Raw genomic sequence first — 13837 nt, forward strand, 5'->3', positions numbered from 1 at the left:
GTTTTCTTCACATGCACGCTCGCAGCCTGTTGCATTGGGGCTGTGCACATGGAGCTGGCGTCCAGGTGGGAGTGTGTGTGGTTGAGGTGCAGAGAAAATTGGGGCTGTCAACTGGGGACCAATTGATGGGATCCACCAATGAGGCATCCACAGCGGTTCATGGACCACTTTCCTAATAGAATCTGTGACGCATTTGTATGATTTACATCCCATTAATGTCTTCTGAGAGCCTCAGCTGCTCTTCTCCCAGCTGTTTACCACTCCCCAGTCATGCAGTACCTCCCGTGGAGCATATGGATGAGGCAAGAAAGATGTGAGTGTTTTAGCACTGTTCTGTGAGTGTTTTAGCACTGTTCTGCAGAGCTGGGGAGGCCAGTGCTCTGTTATTAAATATCACTAGGTAGTAGAAGGAAGCATTTAACTTAAAAAAAAAAAAGACCAAACCAATCAGATAAAAAACCACTTGGAGAACATGGAAAATGTGCAGAGAAAAGAGCAAACATGAAAGTAGAATAAACTAAAATTAATATCTTGAGATGTAAGAGATAGATAAAATAGTATAGTCATACACACACATATATGTTCCTACTTAGTAGGAACATTCAGGGAATTAAAATGAGCAAAGAGATTTTTTTAAAAAAGCAAAATTAAAAAATTATTGTATAAAGAGTTATAAAATGAAGTTGAGGAAGTCCCCCAGCAAATATTCATAAATACAAAGAGGTAGAAAACAGAGTAGATAGTTTAGTAGAATTAGGTCATAGGATTAAGAGTAACAAACTTGCCATAGACAATAACATGAGTGAATCTGAAAGTGCAATTATTGAGTGAAAGAAACCAGTCACAACTGTATAATGCATGTGTCTATTTATATGAATTTCAAGAATAATGAAAACTGTGGTCATGGGTAGAATAGTGGCTAACAATCAGAGGTGGGTATAGTACAGGATGGTTATTAATATGAATGTGTCTTCCTAGATTTTATACCTTGAATGTAAATGTAAAAATCTTCTGGCCTGCGTGCTTTTCTGTACTTTGTATAAGTTAATTCTGTAAAAAATAGAGGAAAAATATCAGATAGTCTAAGAGGTCCATACTTGAAGAGTAAGAGGTCTAGGAGAAGGGTTTTCCTGGCAGTCCAGTGTAAAGATTTCATGCTTCCACTGTAAGGAGTACAGGCTCAGTCTCTGGTCAGGGAACTAAGATCCCACATGCCATGATGTGGGGCAGAGCCAAAACAAAAATCAACCAACCAATCGATCAATCTTACTTTTTGAAAGAATTTTAAAAGAAAAAAAGAGAACAGGAAATAAAGAATTCATGAACATGTTCATGAGTTTCGAGAATGATAGAAAACACCAGATGTTCAGCATATTGGATAAAAAGGTGGAAGAAGGCAATGGAACAACACTTTCAAATATGTGAGGGATAATTCCAACCTAGAATTCTATACCCAGCAAAAATTAACAAATATGAACACAGATTAATAACATTTTAAGATGTGCTAGGTCTCCATTCGTCCTTTCTCAAGCTGCTGTGAAATGTTCACCATGAAAGTACGCAAAAACAAAGAGAAAGACGTAAAATATTGCAGATAGTAGATCTACCATGAAAGAGAGGTACAGAGAACCCTCTGGTTGAGGAAAAGGAAAATTTTAACCTGATAGCTGAATAGGAGGTCTGTTGAACAGCCAATTCAAATCAGAATTCAGAAGCATCTGGGAGATTTTTTTTTTCAAGATGATAAAGTTGATAAAATATTGAGAGTATTTGCATCTACTGAGAAGAGATTTATAAAATTAGGAAAGAAGTTTTGGGTATGTAGAAAATTAAATAAAGAAATAGGACAACTATGAACTCTGGGGCTGGGAGAAACAATATGGAAAAGGAAAAAGAAAAGAGAAAGTTTATTGTATGATTCAGCTATGAATAGGGTATGTAAGTACATAACTAATAATAGAAATGTCCTATGTAGATGGTACACTGTGAAGCATCAAAAAGTAGTGAAAGACAGACTCCTCAACATGGATACCAAAAGCATGATGTGGCACGAGAAAAGCAAATTTAGGAATACAGCCACTTGATATCATTTCTATCAAGTGTTGGTATGTTATGAGTTGTTTCTAAAACCTCATAAAAAACTATAGAGAATAATGTAAATATCCGTATATCCACAACCAAGCTTAAGAAGTTAAGTATTACAAATGTAATGGAAGCCCCCTCTCTGGTGTCATCTTTCTTCCTTTTTGCCTAAAGGTACTAACTGTTTAGAAGAAGTTTACATCTGTCATTCTGTGTATGTCTTTATATCTGTCCCTGAATAGTATTTAGCAGTTTGAATGCTTTTAAACTTTGTGTGAATGGTGGTATACTGTATGTTTTCTTCTGCCGTTTACTGTAAGTTTAAAAAAAGAATTTATCTGATTTCATAAAAGGAATAAAAATAAGGATCTTAAAGGCTAAAACAAGCCTTTTGGAAAGATGATGGGGAAAGGGAGAAGAGATAAACCTTAGATTATTTTTTCAAAAGTTTCTGAGCCATGAATTTGATCATTCCTCTTGTAAGTGCTCTTAGGAAATGCCCCAAGAAATAACTAGGAATCATTTATATATCTGGAAGGAAGGAGGGTGTCTCCCTGAAAGAGTATTCTCAAAGCTTGATGAGCTTATGAAAGCTCAAAATACTGGGCTACACCACCAGAATTTCTTTTTCAATTGGAATAGGGCCCAAGATTTTGCCTTTTTTTTTTTTTAATTAAGTTCCTAGGTGATGCTTCTCCGTTGCTTAACTGAGCTGGTAAGAGAGTGCCCTGAATTGCCAAGTTTTGGAGTAGCAATTACAACAACTAGCCAAAAATGAGTTAAGTCAGGGAAAGAGTATGATTGGCCAGGGGGCCTGAGTCCTTAAGTGCAACTCCTTTAACACATTGCAGTGTTTTGGCTGTGCATCAAATCTGGTGTTGAGAATGTGACTTTCTTCATTTTTCCTGGTAAAGCATTTTCTAGATCTGCCCAAAGGCAATCACAAAGCATACATGAATTTTTAACCAGGAGTTGGATTCTTCAGTGCTGATGTTGTTGACTTGGAAACCACACTTGGAAAACTAATGATCTAAATTCTAAAGTATAGCAGTGCTCTTTCGTCTACCACTCATCAGCTCATGCCTACTTAATATATTCATCACATTGAATTGTCACATTTTCAAAGTAATACTCATGCATCATTTTAAGACAGCTTTCAACCATTTGGTGACTAGTAAATATTAGCCGTGTTACTAAGTAATCATGTGAAATGTTTGTAATATGATTAAACGCTAAACCTTACTATGCTTGAAATTATATGTTAACTCCCACAGTTGAAAATTAAAGTGGTTTGAATCCCAATTTGTAAAGCATAGTCCTTGGTCTTAAATAGAGTTTTGTTTTCTTTTGCATTGTAATAGCGTAGTCCTTAAGAGTTCAGGGTCTGAAGCCAGATTGCCTGAGTTTCTTGCAGCTTTACATCTTTCTAGTTTGGACAAGTTATTTGCCCTCACTGAGTTTCAGATCTATAAAATGGTAATAATAATAGCACCTACCTCATAGGGTTGTTGTGACAGTTACGACATGTAAAGCACAAAGAACAGTGCCTGGCTCCTGGTAAACACATAATTGACATTAACAGCCATTATTAAAACGGCTATCACCATCGATCTGTTTCCCTTTGTGAAGACTTTTTTTTTTTTCCACTGCTAGTTATTTTTTATTTTTATTTTTTTTAAATTTTATTTTATTTTTAAACTTTACAATATTGTGTTAGTTTTGCCAAATATCGAAATTAATCCGCCACAGGTATACATGTGTTCCCCATCCTGAACCCTCCTCCCTCCTCCCTCCCCATACCATCCCTCTGGGTCGTCCCAGTGCACCAGCCCCAAGCATCCAGTATCGTGCATCGAACCTGGACTGGCAACTCGTTTCATACATGATATTATACATGTTTCAATGCCATTCTCCCAAATCTTCCCACCCTTTCCCTCTCCAACAGAGAGGGACTTTTGTGTCACATTGAGTATTTTGTTTCATAAAAAATGAATCATTTGTCATAAACAGGTACTTCCTTACTTTTTTTTCCTAAGAGCTACTAGCTGTACTTTGGTGAACTGTGGATAATATTTAGCCTTTTGCAGTGTTGTGTCCTATTGCAGGACACAAAATCAGATCTTTAATTACAAGGTAAAGAGTAAAATCTAAGCATTAGATTTGAAAGTGAATGGTGGTTTTTATTGCAGTTTGTTTCAAGGTATGTCTGCCATATTGTATCTTTTATTCTCTTAATCCACTTGGACAAAGTAATTTTTGAAATGATTTCAAAATGATTTTCTTCTAATTTTGGTATATTGCATTATAAGGCACATATGAAAAGGATTTGTGTCCCGCTGAGCAGTTCTTTTTATTTCTAATAAACATATGATTATATTTGATTAATTTACTTGCTGAAGTTTTGGGGTTTGCTACCCTTGCCCAAGTTAACTGTACCATATTTTTTTGAATATGGAAAATTTTTTGGATTTGATATTATGGGATCCATATGGATGAAACTTTTCTGCCATGGCCAAAGATCATAATAATCCCAGGAGATGAAAATAGATGAATTTAGGGTAAAGATGTTTTTGTTTCAGTAATAAAACTTTTGGGATTCTTGATAAGATTCCAAAGTATTCAGATCCAAAGGTGGAGGCAATGACTAGAGTATCTTAAAATAAAAATACAGTGAAATGGACTGCAGTTATTGTTGTTTAAAAACTCCAAGAGACATCAAGATAAAGTCTGTCTAGAAAACTAAAACTAAATAATGATAAAGTGAAAGAGAGTGAAAAAGTTGGCTTAAAGCTCAATATCCAGAAAACTAAGATCATGGGATCCAGTCCCATCATTTCATGGAAAATAGATGGGGAAACAGTGTCAGACTTTATTTTTGGTGGGAGCTCCAAAATCACTGCAGATGGTGATTGCAGCCATGAAATTAAAAGACACTTACTCCTTGGAAGGAAGGTTATGACTAACCTAGACAGCATATTAAAAAGCAGAGTCATTACTTTGTCAACAAAGGTCCGTCTAGTCAAGGCTATGGTTTTTCCAGTGGTCATGTATGGATGTGAGAGTCAGACTATAAAAAAAGCTGAGCACCCAAGAATTGATGCTTTTGAACTGTGGTGTTGGAGAAGACTCTTGAGAGTCCCTTGGACTGCAAGGAGATCCAACCAGTCCATCCTAAAGGAGATCAGTCCTGGGTGTTCATTGGAAACACTGATGCTGAAGCTGAAACTCCAATACTTTGGCTACCTGATGCGAAGAGCTGACTCATTTGTAAAGACCCTGATGCTGGGAAAGATTGAGGGCAGGAGAAGGGGACAACAGAGGATGAGATGGTTGGATGGCCTCACCGACACAATGGACATGTGTTGGGTGTCCTCCGGGAGTTGGACAGGTGATAGACAGGAAGGCCTGGCGTGCTACAGTTCATGGGGTCACAAAGAGTCGGACATGACTGAGCGACTGAACTGAACTGAAGTAATATATGAAACTTTAGCTGTGGAGAGAAGTTAAGTGATTTGCCCAAGGTCACACAGGTGGTGTGACAGGTCTCCATTCTTCATACTAGCAAACAGGAAACAAGATATTTGGCTGCTGTGGCCTTTAAACTGTAATCCTCTACTAGTCTCTGTGGAGTTAGGATCCTGGATTTTCAAGTTTTGATACTGTTTTCATTTGTTCAGAAGGAACTAGATTCAGTAAATGGCAAATACTAAGCATCCAAACCAGAGTCTCCAGATAAAATAGAGAATTTTTGGTTAAAATTGAATTTCAAATAACGACTCATAGTTTTTTAGCATGTGTATGTCCCCAGTATTCATTGCATGCATATGCTAAAAAATTATTGACCATTTATTTGAAATTCAGCTTTAATTGGGTATCTTTTAATTAGGTAAATCTGCCAACTCTGCTCATAAAGGTGGCCTAAGGAATCTTTGGGAAAGTTCTGAGGAGGCTGTTCACTGTCAAAGAGTACTGTTATTCCTTGAACATTGTGCAGGATGGCCCTGCCTGCCTTTTTTTGATCCATGGTACAATTTTTCCCCCTTTCCTATTTGCTAGCTGTATGCTCAGTCATGTCCAACTCTTTTGCGACACCATGGACTGGGGCCCACCATACTCTCTGTCCATGGGATTTCCCAGGCAGGAATACTGGAGTGGATTGCCTTTTCCTTTTCCAGGAAGTCTTCCCGACCCAGGGATTGAACCTGCATCTCCTACTTCTCCCGCATTGGCAGGCAGATTCTTTACCTCTGCACCATCTAGGAAGCCCATTTATAAGCTCAGATTCCTTATATTTATGTATATATAATTGTTCTTTATAATTAATATATAAATACTTATATATGTGTGAATAAAAAAACTGGAGACTCTAATTTTTGCTTTTTTTTTAAAAAACTAAGTTCCCTAAATTATGCTGCTTTTTCTGGCTTCATATTTATTATAAGCATCTACTTTTGTAAACCATTGTTCCATCCTCATTCCCCATTAGGCATATTCTTTATTAGACTCTAACTGTTCTCTATCCTTTTGGGGAAAAAGAGGTGCTAGTATGTTAAATCTCCTGAGTTTTTGCCATGATTGTGTTTTTACAATTGATGTGAGAAATAAGCAAGAATGAATTGGTTACTTAAATACTTTAAAAGAAACTTATGATTTCATTGGGTCATTTAGGGATTAAAGGAAATAATTAATCATTAATAGGTACAGGTGGGCTTCCCTGGTGACTCAGTCAGTAAAGAATCTGCCTAGAGTGCAAGAGACCTGGGTTCAATCCCTGGGTTGGGACAATCCCCTGGTGAAGGAAATGGAAACCCACTCCAGTATTCTTGCGTGGAGAATCCCATGGGCAGAGGAGCCTGGTGGGCTACCACCCATGGAGTCGCAAGAGTCGCACACAACGGAGTGACTAAATCACCACACCATGTATAGGTAGAAAATGGAAATATTAGATTGTGAGTTTCAAAAAATGAAGTAAAAAAATGAAATTAATGAGCATAAAACCAAAAATAATCAATACACACAAAATAATTATCTCCATAATTTATAGTACCTATTAAAATTATATTTGAAACTTTTGATTAGAAAGCAATAAGAGCAGGCATTATTGTTAGAAAAAGATATATGCATCAATATAATCTGGAGGATATAAGTCAGTATGCATTTGTGACTCATGTGGAAATAGACCAAACATTGTCTGTCCATCCATTGTCGTGGATCCTGGCATTCTTATTACGTATTTGATCTTAAAGTTGGACAGTTCTAAGGAGAGGGTTCACTAGCTTTCTTTGTGATGAAGTTTCAAATATACATGAATTTGGTTTTTCCTCTTTAGAGTTTTTATTTTCACTTGGATTTAAACATTGCTTGAGTCTGGATCCAGAATTGGATTTTGTTAAGTTTAATAAATTTTACTAAATTTATTAAAAAAATTTATTGTTCTTCAGATGTTAAAAAGAACTAGGCATAAACACACACAAAGAAATGCTTATTCATTATCCCTTATAATTTAATTGTATTCAGTTTTGTTAGTCTCTTTGGATAAGTGTGTCCATGTGTGTATCTTTCAAAGGTTTTACGATGTCTTAGTTTTGTCCGTTGCTTTTAGTAGATCATTACCTTTGTGTATTCCAGTAGACCAAGTGTTTGTGTAAAAATGGGGTCATGATCCTTGGACTTCAAGCTTTCATGATTATTATATGAAATTATGCTTAAATTTTGCTTTCTCACCTTTGGGACTTCGGAACTTTAAAATGCCACTTTCCTGACATGAAAGAATGGTATTCATTCTCAGAGCACTACTGTGTAGTTAGCACTATTCTAGTTTACCTTCAATTTTCTAAATTAATATTTGTGTTTCATCTCCATAGGATGTGATGTTTATCATGTCTTTCCTCTGTTGCACATATGTCAAAACTAAACAAAATCAAGCAAAATTTCTATGAGAGCCCCATTTATATACAAATTCCTAGGTTTTTCAGGATTGTACCCAGTCATTTTTTTAAAGAAAATCTCCTCTACATATCTTAGGATTTTGGAATGGTCCATGAGGCCCAGAACTTTGCAAGTCCAGATTGTTAGGATCTAAGAGAACTAGTTGCTCTGTGCTTTGTAGGCTTAGGCTTCCCTGGTGGCTCAGAATCTGCCTGCAGTGCAGGTAGACCCAGGTTCGATCCCTGGATCGGGAAGATCCCCTGGAGAGGAAAATGGCTACCTACTCTGATATTCTTACCTGGAGAAGTCTATGGACAGAGAAGCCTATGGACAGAGAAGCCTGGGGGGCTACAGTCTATAGGGACGGTAAGTGTTGGATACGACAGTGATTAACACGGCAGTTAATAAATGATTTGCCAGAGAAAGTTTGTCTCTAGTCTGAGTAATGACTATTATGAGAGGACTGTAGAAGATGTACTTGGTGCCTGTTAGCTGTTCAGAATCCTTTTGGAAGAACAGAGGTGTTTAGTTCAGTGGGAACATCTTAGGTGTTCTTAGTTATAATTTTGTAGCCCTCCACTTCCCAATTTCTTCAACCTTTGTCTTTCTTGAAAACTGTGTTTTCCTAGTTACAGGGATGTACTTCGTTTTAAGAAACATGCATTTCCTAAATGATTAAGGATTAATTCCAGAGGAAAAAATATTCATTGTGATTATGATAAGTGCTCTGACAACAGGCTTTCATTTTTCAGAATTGCTTCTCTGGTTTGCATTGAACTAAAATATTTCAATTTGCCATGGACTTGGTAGAAAAATTGAGAATCTTTTAAAATTAAATCGAATATGTATAATTTTCTAAGCATCAAAAAGATTCTTGAAAAATTCGTCTTTTTATACTTCATTTGTTGTAGTGTCTGCGTGTGGTAGGCAGTTAATGAATATTGTTAAATGAACATGATAGCCTCGTATTAATGGAATTTATAAAGGCTGAAATAATGTGCATGTGTATTTTCTGTAGAAAATCTTGTCCTTATTTCACCTCAGGTTTTTATCATGACATTTTTTTCTTCTTTGCTAATATCCTTTCATCAGTATTTTAATTATTGATGAGGTCTGCTCTTGGAGAATTTATTCAAATGGATAATTTCAGTGTCAGAGCAAATTTAATATATGGCCTGGAAATTTCTCAGTGTTCATATCACTTTCTTTAAAGGTGCAGTTTGAGAATGAAAAACTCCAAAGCAAAAATAATCTTAACTTTCTGCAACTCTATAGAGTGTGTGTGTGTGTGTTCTGTATATGTATACAAAGGTTGAGAAAGAAGGAGAGAAGAGGAAAGGGTGTGGGGATACAGAGACAGGAAGAGTTTTCATGTGACTTCTATGAAACTGTGATATATCTCTAGGATGACTGACAATGATAGGTTGACTATGGGAATAAGTAAACCTTTTTACTTTTTAAAAAAAACTAGTTTTCATCAAAACAAGCATTCATAAGGTTAACAAATGGTAACTTTTCGTTCAAACTGATAAATGCTTTTAGATAATAGAGTAAGTCAATGACTAGAAGAGGGAAAAACTATAGATATCTTTTGGGAAAAGGTATGTATTATATTAGAAATGTTTTATAGTCACTTTAAGGAAATTTGCTAACATTCAGCAAAGAATGTTGTTATTTGTTTTGACCAGAAGGTAGAGTATCTGAATTATTGCCTGGTATGGTTGTATACTGCTGCTGCTGCTGCTGCTGCTGCTAAATCGCTTCAGTCGTGTCCAACTCTGTGCGACCCCCTCCAGGCAAGAATGCTGGAGTGGGTTGCCATTTCCTTCTCCAGTGCATGAAAGTGGAAAGTGAAAGTGAAGTCCCTCAGTCATGTCTGACTCTTCCCAACCCCATGGACTGCAGCCTACCAGGCTTCTCCATCCATGGGAGTTTCTAGGCAAGAGTACTGGAGTGGGTTGCCATTGCCTTCTCTGATGGTTGTACACTAAGATCTTTTAAATAATTCACATTTTTCTCTTAATAGGGAAAAAAGGCTTAGATGTTACATGTTTATTTTCCACTTTAAAATAATTTTCTTTGTTGATATAAGAAGGAATAGATATAAAGGCAGGGAGATTTTTAAATTGTAGAACATAAATAGATATTGAAATATTATCTTTCTGCTTCTGAAGTTGATTTTTTAACCTAAAAGGCCACAATCTCATTTATTAATTTCTTTGAAATAGAGTTGCCTTTCCTTTCTCCCTCAAGAAACCATAAAGATAATTTCAGAAATGCGTTTCCAGCTGAGCTTTTGTATTTTGTCAGTTCTTCTGTGACTTAGATGAAGTTTCAATTAAAAATAGACTATAAACTTCTATGTGGGAAGCAGCTGAATGAGTTGCTATGACAGTTCATATTATGAGGTTGAACCAAGTGCAAAGTAGCTTAATAAGATTTGAGAAACATGGAGCTATATCAGTGCTAACAATCACCCTTCTTTAACCTCGGGTGGGTGTAAAGGCATATGTCTTCCTCTCAGAGGACAAAAGGCTAATTAGGGAGTCAGTGGAGCCTGTAGCCCTGAACACACTGCTTCTAAGAACCTATCTTCCTAAGGAACACCCCTCTTTCCCATTTGAGATTATGTGTAAAAGATTTTGGGGATCCAGTCATTTCTATATGGCTGTCTCCCCTTTCCTCAGCAGAGGTGCTTAATAAGTGCTACATAGCATGAGCAACTCTTGAACTTACTGATTCTAAATCAAGGATATTTAGATTTTTCCTTTCTTTATGGAATTTTCTAAGCCAGATTCTTCTATTTTATATACTATTTATTTATCAGTAGATTTTTGGAGTATTGCAAAGTATATCTGTGTGCCTACAAAGAAATTTTAATATTTCATTATTAATGTGCCATTGGACAGTAAGCTTAGATATTGGGCAGGAAAGCAAACAGCATTTTAACTGGATCTCTATTTTTATAGAAGATTTCCATTTATAGAACACTGGCAATTAAAAATGAGGAAAATAAAAGAGAAAAAAGTTGGCAGCTGTATTTCCATGAGGAGATGGCTAATGAAATTCATTTGGATAATGAAAATCCAGCTATCAGAAAGCATATATGTATCACATTTATTTCCACATTTTTAGACAGAGCTGTGGTTAGATGAAATGGAAAGATTTCATTCTCCTACTGATAAAGTGTTGGTTGTTCAGAGCGAAAACAGTCAAAACCAGAGATGGAGAGCCACAGGTTTCACATGAGAAATAGAAAATCTCTTTAATTTTCCTGTATTTCAGGAAAAAGCTCAGTTCTTCATGGGGGAAGTAGGGCCACCATTCTAACTAATCATGTATGTTTTGTGTATGCTCTGCTCTGCTTATAATCTGCTCTTTTACTTTCACTTAATAAATCATTATACATATATTTTCCATGCCATTAAACATTAAATATTTTCCATAATGTAATGTTTAAGGAGTTTATGTAATATTTTTTGGTAAGGGTTTTATTGTATATATTAAACTTTTCCTATTGTTGAGTGCTCACACCATCATGGTGTGATCCAGATAACCACAATGGTGTGATCACTCACTTAGAGCCAGACATCCTGGAGCGTGAAGTCAGGTGGGCCTTAGGAAGCATCACTATGAACAAAGCTGGTGGAGGTGATGGAATTCCAGCTGAGCTATTTCAAATCCTAAAAGATGATGCTGTTAAAGTGCTGCACTCAACATGCCAGCAATTTGGAAAGCTCAGCAGTGGCCACAGGACTGGAAAAGTTTAGTTTTCATTCCACTCCCAAAGAAGAGCAATGCCAAAGAATGTTCAAACTACCACACAATTGCACTCATCTCACACACTAGCAAAGTAATGCTCAAAATCCTCCAAGCCAGGCTCCAACAGTATGTGAACCGAGAACTTCAAAATGTTTAAGATGGGTTTAGAAAAGGCAGAGGAACCAGAGATCAAATTGTCAACATTAGATGGATCATAGAAAAAGCGAGAGTTTGAGAAAAACATCTGCTCATTAACTATGCTAAAGCCTTTGACTCTGTGGATAACAACAAACTGTGGAAAATTCTTAAAGAGATTTGAATACCAGACCACCTTACCTGCCTCCTGAGAAGCCTGTATGCAGGTCAAGAAGCAACAGTTAGAACTGGACATGGAACAACAGACTGGTTCCAAATCGGGAAAGGAGTATATCAAGGCTGTATATTGTCATCCTGCTTATTTAACTTATATGCAGAGTACATGATGTGAAATGCCGGGCTGGATGAAGCACAAGCTGGAATCAAGATTGCTGGGAGAAATATCAATAACCTCAAATATGCAGATGATAGCACTCTTTTGGCAGAAAGTGAAGAGGAACTACAGAGTCTCTTGATGAAGGTGAAAGAGGAGAGTGAAACAGTTGGCTTAAAACTCAACATTAAAAAACTAAGATCATGGCATCAAGTCCCATCATTTCATGGCAAATATTTGGAAAAACAATGGAAACAGTGACAGACTCTATTTTTGGGGGTTCCAAAATCACTGCAGATGCTTACTGCAGCTGTGAAATTAAAAGATGCTTGCTCCTTCAAAGAAAAGCTATGACCAACCTCGACAGCATATTAAAAAACAGAGATATTACTTTGGCAACAAAGGTTTATATAGTCAAGGCTATGGTTTTTCCAGTAGTCATGTATGGATGTGAGAGTTGGACCTTAAACAAGCCTGAGCGCTGAAGAATTGATGGTTTTGAACTGTGGTATTGGAGAAAAACTCTTGAGATCACCTTTGACTTCAAGATCAAACGAGTCTATCCTAAAGGAAATCAATCTGAATATTTGTTGGAAAGACAGATACTGAAGCTGAAGCTCCAGTACTTTGACCACTTTATGTGAAGAGCTCACTCAGAAAGACCCTGATGCTCATCAAGACTGATGGCAGGAGGAGAAGAGGATGACAGAGGATGAAATGGTTGGATGACATTACCAACTCATTGGATATGAGTTTGAGTAAGCTCCTGGAGATGTTGAAGGACAGGAAAGCCTGGTGTGCTGCAGTCCATGGGGTCACAAAGAGTCGGACATAACTGAGGGACTAAACGACATCACTGAGTATTTCTTATAGAATTTTAATATTATACCATGATGTACAAAGAATCCTGTTTTCCTTTGTAAAGTACTATATGCTGCCTTGGTACAATGACATGCAAAGAAAATATTTTTGTTTTCCCCTCATTTTAAATACCTGATGTTGAAGAAAAATTAGTTTCAGAAGTGCACATTAAGTAGTCCAGTTAGTAAACTTCTCTTCTTGACCGCTTTCTTAGACAGCTTTCTTGACAAGGCTAGTAGCACTGAATGGGACACTCATACTTAGTTTTTATTTGTTTTTAGAAGATTGCTTGCAACTTTGCCTATTTGTTCTACCACCAGCATTAATCACATCACTAGAGCAGGTTTCTGTCTTTGCTTCCTCCCTTTTCCCATATGCTGAGCTCTGTGAAAGTTGTCTTGCTTGTCTTCTGTGCCTCATTGACAGCAAGTTTTCTGTTTTTTTTTTTTTTTCCTGATGATTCGGGAAGGGAAATAAGTAGGGAAGGAAGGAATGAAAGGATGGTTATTTCTTGCAGCCTTCTCAATCTTAAAACCTGTGATAATAAAATTTAACTTGAAGAGAAACATTTTCCCCAGAGTTTATTTATAAATTTAATTCAAGCTCATTAAAGCATTCCTATGTTTTAAGTATTTATGACCCTTATTGTTGAGGCGTTTTTCTGAAGTATTTTAAAAATATTTTTATTAAAAGATTCTATTGAAAATAAACCTGTTGTGACCCTTAGATTTTGAA

The sequence above is a fragment of the Bos taurus genome, chromosome 16, assembly GCF_002263795.3.
Source record: "Bos taurus isolate L1 Dominette 01449 registration number 42190680 breed Hereford chromosome 16, ARS-UCD2.0, whole genome shotgun sequence".
Lineage (NCBI taxonomy): Eukaryota > Metazoa > Chordata > Mammalia > Artiodactyla > Bovidae > Bos > Bos taurus.